The following is a 17487-nucleotide window of genomic DNA, read 5'->3' on the forward strand; positions in this document are numbered from 1 at the left end:
CCAGCTAGCTCGCGAGAAAGGCGAGCAAGCCATCCCGCGTGGCACGAGCACGCAACAGCAGCAGCGGCGGCGAGCGAGCAAGGCCCATGGCCCAGATGCTCGGCTGCGCACGCTGTGGGCTTCGGCCTGCAGCGTGTGGTTGGGCGTTGGGTTGGGTGTATGATGATGTGGACGGTCAAGGCCACTTGGTCTTTGGCCGGTTACATCATTTAATACAATTAGGTCATTGTATTTTACACACAACTCAGTACACATCAGTTTTCCAACCCTAAACCTAATTCTAAATATTACGTTCTTCAGTTTTCTCTTTGTGAAAACTGTTCTTCCCAAAAAGCTAAAAACTCTTGACTGATTGTCTAAGCTATGGTTATCAAGATGGATCTGAACGTGTCGGTGAACCAAGTAGAGGAACGACAAGTGGAGTTCTTTGTTCGTGTTCGTTGACAGATTACTCGGGAAAATACGCTTTGAATGTAATTTTGCTTAATCTGTGCTTTATACATGTTTCCTGGCTTTGGGATTGTTCCGCACATGTTATGTATGTTTAACTGTATTCCCCTACACGCTTTGCTGCATTCCCCTACAGCACATGAAATCAAGTTTGGCACCAAATCGTACAGATCTGTGGATGTAGCCTTCCCGATGATGATGACAGTGAAGACGTTTGGGAATACCCCGAGAACTATCACTATGATTAGTGTGTTATGTTCAAGTCCAGAGTCTGTCTTTCAATTTTCGAGTCTAGTGATGAGTCTAAGAGTCTAGGGCTAGAGTCTTGCATCATTCAAGAGCCTCTAAAGGCCGAACTTCAAGTTAAAGCTGTCGATGTAATGATTGCTAATTTCAATAATACTTCAATTTCCTCCTACTCTTCAAGTCCAAATTCAAAACACATTCCCAATCCAAACAACGTTGCTTCACAAGAAACTGACCTTGAAATACTAAAATCTATTGAAAATCATGAAAACAGGACGCCCATAATTGAAGAAACAGAAAAATTTAACCTTTCTAACATTAGTGATCCGAAACTAGTTCAGATTCGTTTGACTCTATCTCAAGCTGAGCGGGATGATCTTATCAAGCTACTTTTAGAGTATGTAGACGTCTTCTCATGGTCCTATCATGATATGCCAGGGGTTGATCCAAGCATCGGTCAGCATACAATTCCCCTCATCCCAGGTTCAAAGCCCATCAAAGAGAAACTGCGTCGCATGAAACCGGATGTTTCCCTCAAAATTCAAGAAGAGGTCTCTAAGCAGCTAGAGGCTGGGTTTATTCGAGAAGCCAAGTATCCAGAATGGATTGCAAATGTCGTCCTAGTTCCAAAGAAAGAAGGCAAAGTACGAATGTGTGTTGATTACAGAGATCTTAACAGGGATATCCCTAAAGACGGTTTTCCATTGCCTCACATCGACATCTTGGTCGACATCACCGCAAATCATGCCTTACTCTATTTTATGGACGGGTATGCGGGCTACAATCAGATTCCCATGGAAGAGGAAGATATGGAGAAAACAACCTTCATCACTCAGTGGGGTACATATTGCTACACAGTAATGCCGTTCGGACTGAAGAACGCGGGGGCTACGTAGCAAAGAACAGCCACAACCATTATGAGCGACATGATCAACAGAGAAATTGAGGTATATGTCGACGACGTGATTGTCAAATCCAAAGAGCGACATGAGCATACCGCAGTACTTCGAAAATTCTTCAATAGGCTCAGGCAATACAACATGAGGCTCAATCCTCAAAAATGTGCGTTCGGGGTAACGTCAGGCAAGTTGCTTGGGTATGTCATCAGTTCTCGGGGCATCGAGGCTGATCCTTCAAAAATCAAGGCCATTCTAGATATGAAGCCGCCAACGAATCAAAAACAAATTCGGGGGTTCCTTGGCAGATTACAGTACATCAGTAGTTTCATTTCAAAGCTCACTATGATCTGTGAACTGGTATTTCGAAAGCTCCGCAAGAGTGAGCCCAAGGTATGGGACGAAGACTGTCAGCATGCGTTTGACACTATCAAAGACTACCTTTCGAACCCGCCAGTGTTAAAGCCGGCAATACTAGGGATTCCCCTCAAGCTTTACCTTACAAGAACAGATTTAGCAGTAGGGGCCATGCTTGCCCAAGAGATTGAAGGCAAAGAGAACGCCGTGTACTACATAAGCAAAAAGCTGATCGAATACGAAACCAGATATACTCAACCCGAGGGGCTCAGTATTGCCTTGGTTTGGGCCACAAAGAAACTACGGCACTACATGCTCTCCCATACAGTGTATGTAATTAGCAAAGAGGATCCTCTCAAGTACTCCCTTTGTCCCAGTTTAGTTGTTACACTTCTAAATTAGGAATGACCCCACAATTATTATATTGTCTCTCTCTTCCCACTAAATTTTTTTTGGTCCCCACTCCCTCTCTCATTCAATTAAAAAAAATACTCCACTAACTCCTATCACATGTACTTTTTCAATAAAATAACAATTGATAACCAAACAACCACTTATCACCTAAAATTTTGTGCAAAGGTAAGTGTAATAACTAATCTGGGACGGAGGGAGTATTTGAAAAACCAGCTCTCAACGGACGGTTGTCTAGATTGTTGTTCATGCTAGCGGAATTCGATCTTAAATACACCCCTCAAAAATCTATCAAGGGTTCAGCAGTCTCAGACTTCCTAGCCGACTGTCCCATGGAGGCAGAAGAGGAGGATTATGACTTACCCGACGAGCAAATTCTAATGACAAGCGACGATAGTTGGTCGCTGCACTTTGACGGTGCCTCAAATCAAAACGGATGTGGTGTTGAAGTGATTCTATTATCCCCAGACGGCACTCACATTCCTATGTCAGCAAAATTCAATTCAACGTCACAAACAATGCGGCAGAATATGAAGCATGCATTATGGGCCTGGAAGCCCCCTTAGCATTAGGTGTCCAGAAACTTCGAGTGTACGGGGAAATCAAATTTCTGGCAAGTGGAAAGTAACGAGCGAAAGCATGGCCCCATACCAATCGTATCTATAAAATCTGTCTGAGCAAGTAGAAGAGATTCGCTACACATACCTCCCAAGAGAGGAGAATCAATTCGCCGACGCACTGGCAAAGCTGGCATCAATGATCAACATTCCAAATGGCACAACTGAAATGCCACTTACAATTGAAACGCGTCAAGAAGGAACATATGTCCATGCTATTGACGATGTCGAGTCTGACAAAGACGAGCCTTGGTTTACAGACATTCAAAGGTATTTGCAAAACTCTGAGTATCCCCCGCACTTTTCAAGCAAAAGTAAAAGGGCTCTACGCCTACAATAGGCCAATTCCGTCATAGAAGGCGGCATTCTATACAAAAGGTCCCCTAGCGGCGCTAATTTCCGGTGTGTTGACAAGCACAAAGCACAAAGAGTCATGGACACCGTACATGCCGGAGTCTGTGGTACCCACATGAATGGGAAGATGTTGGCCCTCAAAGTCATCAGGGCTCGGTATTACTGGACCACCCTCGAACGGGATTGTTACTTCTTTGTCAAGAAATGTCCTACCTGCCAAAAGTGTGCGAATCTGATGCACATTCCCCCATCCTTGATATATTCTCAGTCATCAGCATGGCCATTCTCAACTTGGGGTATCGACGTCATGGGTAAAATCACTCCAACAGGCACCGGGGGTCATGAGTTCATACTAATCGCCATCGACTATTTCACTAAGTGGGTCGAAGCCAGGTCATTCAAAGTGTTGGGTTCCAAGCAAGGGTGGCCCAATTCATACAAGAAAACATCATATGTAGATACGGAGTTCCTCACGAATACATCAGTGACCAGGGAACCCATTTCCAAGGAGAGTGTGAAGATCTATTCATCGAGTACAAAATTTAACATCACCATTCTTTGCCTTATTGCCCGCAAACTAATGGGGCAGTCGAAGTTGCCAACAAGAATGTGAAAACCATCATCATGAAAATTACAACCAATTACAAAGACTGGCCCCAGAAGCTGCACTTTGCATTGTGGGGGTATCGAACTTCAATCCGCACTTCAACGGGAGGAACCCCATTTTCATTGGTCTACGGAATGAGGAACCGCAATTCAAGCAGTACAACCTATTGAGCTAGTCCTCGAAAGAAAAATCCCAGAAGATGCATGGGTACAATCAAGATATGATGAGCTAATCATGCTCGATGAGCGTCGGCTTCAAGCCGCTCACCATGTACAAGTCTATCAACGCCGAGTGGCCAGACATTTCAACAACAGGGTTAGAACCGGAAACATCAAGGAAGGCGAGCTTGTCCTGAAAGCCCTTCGCAAAAGCGTAATGGACCCAAGGGGAAAATTCAAACCCAACTGGGTAGGACCATACATTGTCAAGAAAATCCTCTCCGGGGGAGCAGTCGAATTAACAGATGTCGATGGTACCGAGTTCCGTTCTTTGACGAACCTCTATCAGCTCAAGACGTTCTATGTCTAAGTTCTAGATTCAAAATTCAAAGTCAAATTCAAAAAGTTATGTATGTTAGAACTACGTTCGGCCTGATTCCTTAACGGGACACGTAGGCAACCTCATTCCGAGGCCTGGCAACTTTAATACGAAAAAAAATCAAAATTTCCTCAATTAAGGGAATCCTAAAAATCAAATCAAAATTCAAAATTCAATTGTTGTTGTTGTCTTTATTCCAAATGTGCAATTCTAAAAGCAAAGCATGTTCAAGCGGAATTTAACACAATAACCTTTTTATTTGGCTCTAAAGCCTCAACCAAAGCTAATTCAAATACAAGGTTGGGATCAAGTGAAGCAAAGTTCAAAGCCTTTTCACTTCCACTAAACCCAATTTCTAAACACATCTTCTTAACACACTCTTAAACACAGTTCTAGCTAATACAAAATCAAACACATTGAGCCTACAAAGATCTGGAGTCGAGCGACTATGCTCTTGAGTCTTGGCACCTTGAGTACTATCCCCTGGCTGTTCCCGCAATCATTCATCAATCTTCCCCTTGGACAAGCGGCGGGAGAAGGAACTTGCTAGTCTTCCAAGACGGGAGGATGACGAACCTCCTTTGGGCCATTCATCCATACAATATACCCCGCAGACAGAGTAGCAGGCTCAGGTGGGAACTGAACATTCAAGAATGGTTTGGCAACCCAATACCGCCTCCAAACATCAAGTCGATTAGCATTCAGTACAACAGGTTTCAGATGCTCCTCAGCACAATCCTGTATTTCTAGCTTCAAGCCGTATTGTCTCATCACTCGAGCAGGAGAGTAGAAGACTAACATTGTGAGGCTAGGCACCCTCAAAGCAATAGATCCAGGTGCATGTCTCATAGCAGCAATTCCCCACCAAGGAACTACCCACTTGATACAAGATTCAACCCCATAGAGTGCGCAGCGCCACTCATCCAATGTAAGCCGGCCATACATCATGGGCCGCACAATGAACCCTTTCCAATTATAGCTTTCCATGTTCTCCGGTGGTGCCACCAGTATGAGCCTCTCCATAAGCCAGACCTTGGAGATGATACAAGAAAAGCAATTCAAAATTCAAAATACAAGTACAATTTCAATATACAAGAAAGCTCCAGATCCTTACTTGGAGTAATACCGGACTTCCCGACGACAAAGAAGAGGGGTCCGACTTCAGCATATCAAGGCCCATTAATGTTTTGCCAATCACGAGTGTCATTGGGTCCCGGCCACTAGCAAACTTCTCCACAATCTTTATTAGGGAGGCATCGCCATTGCCAAACCCCTGTTTCTAAAAGAGGAAGCCAGCAAAGATATAAAAACTCAAGGCCCTCAAGCGGAAAACCTTGGGGACATCAAGCCCAACAAAGTAAGTGACAACGAGGGACAAATCCACCCCTCGGCCATATACAACAGCACTCAAAAGTGGGGGCTTCAAGCCCAAATACCTTTCAAAGCCCAAGAAAAAGTGTTCTTCAACACTAGGCTTGCATGGCTCCATCATAACGGGCCACCCAAATATAACACTGAACTCCTCAGGGAGGGGACATACCTCATTATTTCCGAAGCGGAAAACGTAATTATTTGAATCCCAAGCCTCCATAGCAGCAAGAATGAAGTGCACATCAAGTTTCACAAATAAAAAAGAGGCGAGCACCCCAAGATTCATGCCATCAAGCTCCCTTTTCTCCATCTTGCTTAACGAACCAAGCCAAGAGTTCAAGGCATTTTCAAAAGACATGGCCATTTCTCTCTTTTTCGTAAAGAATCAGTATTGTTGCAGGGAAGGATTGTTGCAAAGTATGATCTGGAAAGCTCCCTATTCATACAAAAACCGGCATTTATGGTAGTACACCGGCGTTGGGTGCCGAAGCCTGCGCCAAGCGCAGGGGCCTGCAACAAGGAAGAGGCCACCGTCCCCTTTATTATTCCGAGTACGCACTCTTTATAACTTTTGACAGCTAAGTGCAGCCTCAATAATTCAAGATTCCAAAGCCGCAAGCCGCGCAATTTCAAGTAGTGCGAGTCAGCGCTTCGGGCCGATTTAGGTTCAATCTGTTCAAAATTCAAGCATTCTAGATCGGCGTCCTAAGTCGAGTCTGCATATGCATAAGCAAGAGTTGAATATACTTGACTTGCGCTTTTTCTAACCAAAAAACATCAGTCAAAGTGGGGGCTTATAGTGGGTATGTACACCCGAAAAAATGGGCAATTTTTTTTTAAGAGTCTGTATGTGCATAAGAAAGAGTTGAATATACTTTGACTTGCGCTTTTTCTAACCAAAAACCCTCAGTCAAAGTGGGGCTTATAGTGAATATTTAAACCCGAAAAAATGGGCAAAGTTTTGCAAATTTTGCATGCATACATATAGCTACAAATTTCAAAGCACACACAACGCGTACGAAATCCAAACCCTGCAAAGACACATACAAAATTAAAACCATACAAAATTAAAATTTTCAACCATACAAAATCCAAATTTTTTACCATACAAAATCCAAAAATTCCAAACTCTACAAAATTCAAGTTCAAAACCATACAACCATACAAAATTCAAGTTCCAAATACAAACCTACAAAATCCATACAAAAACAATTCATACAAAATCCAATCAAGGCAAGCTGGAACTCGCTACCATACAGGATCAGTCCGAGTCATCATCAGCCGTAATGTAAACCACAAGCTCCTTGTTCCTGTTTCGGCTCCTATAACGCTCCAGATCCTGATCCAGCTCCATCCCAGGGGTAACAGGCTCCTGCTCCGAAATACGAAGAGTAACGGGAGGACGATAGGTTCCCTGCTGAGGGGAAGAGTACTGATAAGGCTGCGGGATCGCCATGAACTGGCGCTGCATCCCAAAAACCTGGGCCTGTCGCATCCGCTCCATGTCATACAAGTAAGCCCAAGAATCTGCACTCCCAAGTTGGGAGCTACTCGCTCCGAAGTACGTACCAGGGGGAGACATAAAAGGCATCGAACTGCCCGGACCTCCAACAGAATGCCTGGTAGGCTCAGCATGTGTAAAGGGAACAACTCCTCTATCAGCATCAGAATGCCTCTGATAAGTACTAGTACCAGAGCCTAGGCCCAGGACTAAGCTCGGCCCGTCTTGCTCTCTCGAAGTCTCCACCGGGGGCTCCCTCTCCACAGAATCTCTGCGACCTCGGCGACGCTCCTATACAAAATTTAAGAATCATTCATCCATATTCAAGTATCAAGAATACAAAATTCCCAGTCAATGAATGCACCTCTTTGTCCCGGTCAGTAAGCTTCTGGGTCAGCTTGACACAATGCCTCTTCAGGGAATCAATAGCAAGCATCCAGCGACACACTCTCGCTCGAGGCGCCTGCATACAAGATACATAATCAACTTCCAGATACAAGATTACAATCAATTTCAAGAGAATACAACAGGTACTTACAGCTGCATAATGCTCCGGTACAACATCATACGACCTCCGATGCGGAGGAGGAGCCACAGGAACGGTCACCTCCACCTACTCTCCGTCCGAGTTATCATAGCGGATAACCATGTCAGCATAGGGGATATCCTCGTGGTCGATCTCCTCCTCCTACAAATATTCATACAATGATCAAGAATACAAGAATACAAGAATACAAAAGTACAAGATACAAGTTCAAAAGCTCACCGACAGTACAAAGCGTACAGGTGGAGCAAGCCTCTTCAAAAGGCCATCATGACTGCTTTTCCTATCTACAAAGTTCTCCCAAGGGAGACAAACGGCATCACCCCCAGCTTCCATGGCATCCAAATAGAACTGGGCAACATCTTCAATCATCGCCAACATGGTCTCCGGCGGATCTTTGGGGATAAGCCTACCCCTCGTACTATGTTGAAGGGACACTTGCTCCCCCAGATGCCACATGTGGCGATACACCCTCGGGAGAAAAACCCGTCGTCTAGACAAGAAGTGGGCCTGCATGGCCGAAACGGGTATAGGCGCACCAGCAAAAGGACGACAAACCACCTACAAAACAGATAACTCAGACAAGTATACAAGTACAAATAAAAAAGACCAGAGCAGTACAAAGGCATACCTGCTCAACAAGAAAAACCCGCAAAGCTCTACGGAAGGTCGCCAAAGACACTATGTTGCGCACCGCTCCTACCCAAGAAGCAGCATACGGGTAAGCCGCAACCCCAGTACGAGCCGGCGCCAAAGTCGAAAAATGCTCGTACATCCAAATCTTCAAAAGAAAGAAAGCAAAAGCATCGGTCAAATCCTATGTGTACAAGATTCAAGATACAAACATACAAGTACAAAATACAAAGTACAAGGAGTCCCAAATACCTCCAGCACGCTCCCCAAAGCAGCAACGCTCGCCTTGCTCTCCGGTGAAGTCCGAGAGGCGTTCTTCATCTCGTACAAAAGGTGGCTATATGCCAGACCACCCCAGTTGAGGCCTGAAACATCCCTCAAGTCCCTCAAAGCTCCCAAGAAGCCAATCATCACCCGGCTACTCCTGCTCGGGGCCATCACTCTACTAATAAGGGCCAGTAGGAAGAGCCAAACCCTCTGCTCCGCAGATATCTCAGTGCTGCGGATCCCAACCATGATCACCATCACAAGAGCACGGGTATCATCTGTCATCAAGTCAACAACATGGCCAATCATCTCCCTGACACCGTTCGAGTGCAATGTCAACTTGGAATCAAAGGTAACACTCCTCTTAGAAAAAGGGGTGGCCAAAAAAAATAGCAAACTCAAAAGGGGTAATGGTGACCTCCCCCCACATCATATGAAAAGTGTTGGTGATATCCCACCACCGCTCCATCAGAGCATGTAGTCGGGCTTTGATGCGCGTCCTCCCTTGGGCATCTCCCATAGCATGCCAGAAATCAACCAGGCCCGTCTGCAACCAGATCGCCCGATCCTCCGCGTCGCCATAGACAACCGGGAAAACATCATAAAGCTCCTTCAAAGCCCAAAATGTTCGCAGTTGTAGACACCTACTTTTGTCCCCATTCCCGAAAGGGGAGGTTCGATGATGAGAACATAAATCTCCACTTGGCAACGCGTTTCCTATAAAATAACGAATCTCAAATCACCCTTTCATTTCAGCCAAAGCTTCCATTTATAGAAACCTGCTAAAAATAGTAGCTGCCGTAAAAGGTAATTGCTAAAAGTAGTAAGAATAAAAAGATAGAAACCTATTAGAATTAGGTGTTGCACTCCAACATAAATCCTAAAAGAGATAGAAATTGTAAAAGGAATTCTATTCCTATCGCAATTCGATAAAAGAGTTAACATATTAATTAAACTCATAACGAACCTAGAGTTCGTAAAGGGCCTAGACGCATTCCGTCGTAAATTGATACGCACCAAATAACTCGGATTAAGTCTCTTAATGGACTCTATACTCTAGAGTCCAATCTGACAAAGAATTCTGCCCAAATCCTATTTTCAACGCCCAGCCCTGGGCGCCGAAATCTTTGACGCCCAGTGCTGGGCGCCGAAAATACCTGGGATAGATTCTTTTCCTAATCCGTTTCGTATTCATATTCCTAAAAATCTATCTTTCTACGCCACTTTTTCCTATAAATATAGCCTAAAAACCGACGTGAACACAACACAACACATCACAATTCATAATCTGAGTATTGACTCCAACCCTAAGCCTAAGCCTCACGCTGCGAAATTGATCCCGCGTTCTGTCGCAATCGACCCAAAAGTCGAACAGAACGTACTCCTGTCCCTTGTAGCTGATGAAATAAGCCTAAATACTGGAACACTGCTCAGAAACCCGAGATTCGTTAGATAAAAGGAGAAATAGCAAAGCCAAGTGGTTAGTTTTATGAGAACCGTGACGCGCCTCTCAAGGGTGCGTCGTAATGTGTCCCTTCGCATGATTTAATCGCTTTCATCACCCTTTATAAAATTATTAAACTATTAATCTGATTGATCTATCACGCCTAATAAAGATAATATCTTGGACAAACGAACTATCATGCTAGGTACCTTAAATCAATCTAAACAAGATAATCACGATCGATTTAGTATTATGTGTTGCATATATCTAAAATCAATTCAGAATAGTTTAATAGTTAACGCATGTCCCTTCAATTATTTATGCTGAGCTTGTAAGGATAACCTGCCTCTAGAGTTATCGATGAGCACTCCTCTCGGTAGTTACAGTCCTCCGAACTCTCAATCTTTGCCCTGCGGGTGTACGTTGAGCGATCCGCACACCAGGGATCACAAGGGAACCTATGGCCGTCGTGGTCGAACATAATTGCACTCCCTTTATGTCACGATAACCGGGTTTTGTCGTTAAAAACTGAATGGCGACTCCTATATTACTAGTCGATTGGGTGTAAACTTACAGGAAATCCAACTACACTTGATCTGACGACATCACGCCCACGAGGGACGACGTCACGCATTAGCCTCGTGCTTTTTCGACTCCCTCACAGTGGCGACTCCGCTGGGGAACGTTAATGAAATACTCGTTCTCGTAGGTAATCAAAATAGCCGAAGGGTGAAACGATCCTACTCCGCGTTTATTTCCTTATCAAGTTGGGACGACCTGAAAATCAGCATATTAATGTGAACGGACAGAACCGCATAACGAATCTCGGCTCCCTTGGCATGTTTCATCTCGGGAGTTGGGACTAAGGATACTCATCCCAACCAGGGGGTGCATACGCTTCGAATGTTGTCCACTCGACACTTTTCGCTAGTAGTACACCCGTCCCAAACCCAATCGCTCGCCCACTAGGTCCCTCTCATTGGTGCATGCCCCCTTGGCTTACATCGTGATTGGCCTCTTGGGACGAAATTCGTCTGTTGAATGCACTACCTCGACCGGGGCATGTGTTGGATCTACGATAGAAGCGGTACCAAGCCGGCGCAAATATGACCCATAGAAGCCTATCATAAACTACGTGACATATTATTTTTTGCTTCATGTTGTAATGCTAGTTATGTGTAGCGAATTATGTGATTGTGTTGTGATTGTGTGTGACAAATAACGCTAGAAAACCAACGACCCTAAAAATTGTCCAAACATTCATAAACACCAATTGGCCAAAGAGTTATACCTAAACACGTGTTTCGCAACCCCGGGCGATCGCCACAAAAATAAGCGACGCCTAGGACAGCCTGTAACGGATCCCACAACGCTGCACGATGCTTAAAGGACGTTATTAGGCAAGCACGCAAAATAAAGTCGTATGTAAGAAAAAGAATACGCGAACAGAATACGAGTACCAGTCAGGGACGCATTTTCAGCGCCCCTGGCTGGGCGCCAAACATTTTCACGCCCTCCGCTGGGCGCTGAAGTTGCTGTTTGGCCTCTTGGCCAGGCACCGCAGCCTCGGTGCCCGCGCACAAAATATATGTAGCAATAAAAAATTCGTAACAAATTTGCTACGAGGACGTATGAAAAAGAACTCGATTCTAAGAACGACTTATAAAATAAACAACTCCTTGTGTCGTCATTAGGCCTCCTATGACGACAATGTTCGGCACCAAAATCGAGCATGCTAATTAAAATGACCTTGAATGTCACATGGGCAAAGTATTCAAAATATAGTGTTCAAATAAAGTTTTCAAGGAAAAATAATGTTCGAATAAAAAATAAATAAATCCGAGTCTAGACTAGGCTATGCCAAAGTACAATCTAAATCTTAAGTCTTAGTTGTCTTATACATAGAATCGGTCCTAATGCTTGGTGTCGTTCTGCAAGTTAAAAGGTTAAACCATATTGAGTCTCCCTTCCTAACATTTAAATCAATAAGCACCCATATGTAATTGTCTTCCCTTGCTAAGAATCTACGGCCTCAATACTCTCTCTCACCAATAAAAAGAATATATTATGTAATTCAAGTATTTGCAAAATGGAAACGGTCACATTCTGAAAATCATTCCTCCATAGTCGCACAACCCCCAAAGTGAACCTAAGGTGTCAATACCATTGGCAAAAAAATTAATGGCCTCAAGGCTTATGATCACATTGGGTCACGACTATCATAGTCCTCTCGAGCCACTCGCTCCTTGAAATACTCCTAAGTACGGACTAAAAGATTTTCAATGAATGCAATATGACGAACCATGAAAGTACCCAAATCGGCATGCCATAAGGCTACCATTGGGGTAAAGCAATACACACTAAGAGGGAAGCCGCACTAATGATTCTAGTCTTGCAAAAATGAAAATTCGATCTCCCCAACTAACTACCTTGCCAACATTAAGCAAAATGGCGCATGAAAAATGAACACCCAAGGGTTAAAATCTAAAGTGTCAATCAACGAAAGTTATGGTCCAATTAGCCTAAGTCTAAAAGTCGCTTGGTCAAGTATTATAGGCTTACGCCACGTCATTATTTTGAGTGTAGGCCACCTCCTTGTATTCATACACGGGTTATAATCAGAAAAATTAATGAAAGTTCGAGTCTAAATCACAACTTCCAATTAAATCCCGGAAACTGGAATCTGAAAAGAAGCAAAAAAGTTATTTTCGATGTAATTCTTTCGTTAAATTTCAATAAAGTAAAAACAATACTTTGAATCTACGCTATTTGCACATTTTAAGAAACGACTAAAAACGCTTGCAAAGTAAGACATTTTAAAGGTCCACCCTAGGCCTACTAAAATTAAAGGTCCACTATAGTCCTACCAAAGGAGGCTCACTCAGTCTCGCCTCGTGACTCAAAGACCACAACCATCTACCTTTTAGCCCAAGTAAAAAGGGGGAGAAATCCCAAGCGAAAAAGAAAAAAGAGAAAGAGAAAAGGGAGAGCGAAAAGAGCGAGCAATGAAATACTTAAAGAGAAAGAGAAAAGGGAGAGCGAAAAGAGCGAGCCATGAAATACTTAAAGAGAAAGAGAAAAGGGAGAGCGAAAAGAGCGAGCCATGAAATGTTTAGCCAGTACCTCCCAAAGTGCGAAATTTACCCAAGTAAAGGAAGGAAAAGAATTGAGTCAACCAATCCAAATCATACCACAAAAACTACATAAAGTTCTACGATCTTCTACCCTTTCCAATCCTCATGCTTGACTAATACCTATACAAATTATCCTATCTCATTCAACCCATCTTTCAAGACGTCTTGAGGTCACAAATAAAAAAAGACAAATGAAAAGTACACTCTACGCTTAACGTAAAAAAAATGAAACTTTGCCAAACACCTTTAAAGTTCGTCTAAAAAAGAAGCATTTAGCGCACAAAAGAGATCCGCCCAGAAATCATTTTCAGCGCCCAGAGCTGGGCGCCGATATCTTTAACGCCCCAGCCTGAACGCTGAATCTCTTTGCTTGCCAAATTTTGTCCAGAAGTGCTCGTCATTTTATCCGCACATACACGGAAAAATAACGAACACTTGGAGGGGTACAACACGTATTCAGATATACGTACCACCAAAAAATACATGTACTCAAAATACATGTACTCAAAAAAATTATGTACTCAAAAAATATATAAAACAAATTTTTGGCTTACGGCAAAGCAGCAGATTAAAATAATAATAAACTTCACTTATTTCACCCTATTTCAAACATTACGATTCCACTCGAACGTACTTGTATAAAATCGGCATTCTAAGAAACCATTTTCTGGATAAGAACTACGCAAGACCTGATTCCAAATTAAATCTATTTAAGGCGGATACGTAGGCAATCCATGATTCGGTCCAACCAATTTGCAAAAATGTTAAAGCCTATAGAATAACAAGAATAAAAAAAGAGTCCCTTATTGAAATTTAATTACTTGCAATCCAAATTGAAAGAAAAATTTAAGTCAAAGGAAGAATCCAAGTCATCAAGATGCCAAAATGAGCACACATCGAAAAATAATAAGGGCGCGTACCCTTGCCAATACTCAAAAGACCGCTTTGCCTCAATTGAATGGGGTCTAGCGCGAGCGTCCATGACCTCTAAAGTACTGGACTTGACCCTCCCTAAAGAGAACTAACTCACTTAAAGACCTTCTTTCCCTCACTAGACACAGTCATAATCGCCAACAAGTAGTAAAGGCAGTAAGCTTGCAATAAAGAGGATTGTTCTACGGCATCGCCCCATCATTCCTTCGAACTCAGGGTATCCGTTCATGGTAATTCAAATGCTTGCGAATCCCCTTTGAAAAAATCAGACAATGTCAATAGGACTTGGCACTTAACCAAGGCTCACCCTAATCAGACATATGACACGGGCATCTAAAATCGAAATCTGAAAGCATCATTAATGAGAAGATATAATAGCAACTGGGGGCTAAAAATTGAAATGAAAGAGCTAGGGAAAGAACTAAGTATACCTTGACCTTTTGTGCAGACATACACCAAGTAAATCTAATTCAATTTGAAAGCGGTTTATATTCCCGTAATTCTGGAAATGATAGCCCTAAAAACCTAAAACATGTGCCACACGGGCACAAGTGATATCTTGACGCCTGCACCCTGGCTTCCAGCAAATCCCTAGACAGCAATCGTAACAGTATTTTGATTCACTCATGTAATCCTGTACGAACCCCTCTATAAGTCAACTTACCTAGAACACCTCGGATTGTACACAGTAGGACTAGGATTTCAAATAATTTTAAAGACTTCTTCGAACATAATAAAGTGTCATTGGTTTAAGCTAAGTGTGTGTATCTCGATGTTGCAAGTGAGTCAAAAAGATTTCTAAATATGATTATGGGTAAAGAAAGGCACCTAGCTTCTGGTCAAGGCACACTTCATCATGTGACTACCTTGACCATGGCAATGTCGCACAATACGACATTCACAAGAGAAGTAGCAAATCACTACTCGAACGTACCTCGCACTAAACGAGTCTGGTTCAAACTATTCATGATCCATGTCACCATGAATGCATAGAAACGTATGCCAAGCATTATAGCACCAAGCCAATTCCGTAGCTACAATTGGGGGCTTGAGAAAAACACTCTAAAAATGCTCGAAATGACAATTTTATCGCAAATTCTCGACGGTAATGCTATACACACGTCATAGGGGCACAATCCTAAGGTTCGATCGTGTAAAACGAACCTTAGAATGGCTACAACCCCTCTTAAATTCTAAACGCTACTTAGAATATATAAATTCACCCCACTAATAAGGGTAACTGAAAATCGCGAGTCACCAAAACTCCGATCAAACTACTGCACATAACGGTCGCCCTACAAGCGCCCGTTACACAGTCTACGTCGTTCCAAAGCAAAAGCGAAAGAAAAATCAAGGATAAAAATAAAAAAATAAAAAAAAAATAAAAAAAAAGAAAGAAAGAAACATCTATTACGCATCAAACGAAGTAATAAGCCGTGAACACCCACGTAGAAGGTGCTACACTTGTTCGAGCACCTAAACGAGGCATAATGAAGTACTCCAATGCAAAAAATAATAATGATATCCCAACACCTGGAGGAATGTTCTAAGACACGCTGTTAGGCCACACAAGCCTACGTCGCACCATAAGTTCAACCATTCCATGGTACAAGTCTAAAAAAAAGAGAGTAAGGCATATTGCACTGATGCGGGCACGACCAAGAGCATGTGTAAAAGAGGCAAAGACTACTTATCGCCCAAATTCAAAATGCAAGCCACACGATTTCTACATGAAGGATTAAAGGTAGCAAAACATTACCTACCACGGAAGGGATGGCTCGCACCTACACGAGCGGAACCCCAAGGCATCTTTCTCGAAAGAATCTACATAAATCGTATGCCAAAAGGAAGCATCCCAACATACATACTTGGGGGCTCCAAGCTAAGAAACGACCGTAGCAAAATAAAAAAATCTCAAAGCAAATGTTTGAACGATCAAAAGGGCACGATGCTTGAGCCCACTTCATGAATGGGCCTGGAACCTATCAAGCTTCTAAGAAAACTATTCAATATCAGTCATTGCTCAAAAAAAAAAATTTGATTCAAGCGAACTGATTAATGGACCGCACGCAACGGCCATTATATGAACGCTCGTTCGAACATACATTCTAAGTATCGAACATTCACGAACACGTTCAAAAGAAAAAAATATAAGAGCGATCAAAGTCTTACACCTCAAGGTATGTTCCTCGGGCCATATAGACTCGCTCGACTATTGCAATAACTTTACACCTTAAGAGCAACAGTTCCTTTAAATAATCGCCCCAAAGCGACAAACACCGTAGTCCACCAATCGGCTACGGCTTCTCGAGAAATCATCACGAGAAAGTCCTGCCTGGGACGCTGTAGACACCTACTTTTGTCCCCATTCCCGCAAGGGAAAGGTTCGATGATGAAAGCATAAAAACTCCACTATTTATGGAACCTGCTATTTATGGAAACCTGCTAAAAATAGTAACTGCCGTAAAAGGTAGCGTCTAAAAGTGGCAAATCATAAAAGATAGAAACCTGTCAGAATTAGGTGTTGCATTCCAACATAAATCCTAAATGAGATAGAAAACCGCGAGAATCCTATTCCTAATAGGATTCGGAAATAAGAGTTACGTATTAATTAAAATTGATACACGCTAAAAGACGCATTCCGTCACAAAATTCATACGCGCTAAAAGACTCGAACTAATCTCAAACTCTACGGATTTTAGGAATCCTAATCTGACAAAACAAAATTGCCCAGACCCTATTTTCAACGCCTGGCTCTGGGCGCCGAAATCTTCGGCGCCCAGGCCTGGGCGCTGAAAATACCTGGGTACGTTTCTTTTCCTGATTCTTTGCGGATTAGAACTCTGCAATTCTATCTTTCCACGAACTCTTCCCTGTAAATAGGCCCCTAGTTTCGACGTGAACACACAACAACACATAATAAATTTTGAGTATTGACTCTAAACCCCTTACCCTAAGCCTCTCGCTGCGAAACTGTTCACGCGTTCTGTCGCAATCGATCCATAAATCGAACAGAACGTATCCTGTCCCATAATCGAGATTCGTTAAATAAAAAGGAGAAATAGCAAAGTCAAAGTGGTTAGTTTTCTGAGAACCGTGACGCACCTCTCAAGGGTGCGTCGTAATGTGTCCCTTTTCGATGATTTAACTGCTTTCCTCGCCCTTTTTATGAACTGTTAAACTAA

General features: G+C 43.0%; 1 pseudogene; it reads left to right on the forward strand.

Moving 5' to 3' along the window:
• The first annotated feature begins 9088 nt into the window (after window positions 1-9088).
• The window catches only part of LOC130464132 (cytochrome f-like), a 63851-nt pseudogene continuing 55452 nt past the window's right edge, over window positions 9089-17487 (forward strand).

The sequence above is a fragment of the Spinacia oleracea genome, chromosome 1 (assembly GCF_020520425.1).
Source record: "Spinacia oleracea cultivar Varoflay chromosome 1, BTI_SOV_V1, whole genome shotgun sequence".
Lineage (NCBI taxonomy): Eukaryota > Viridiplantae > Streptophyta > Magnoliopsida > Caryophyllales > Amaranthaceae > Spinacia > Spinacia oleracea.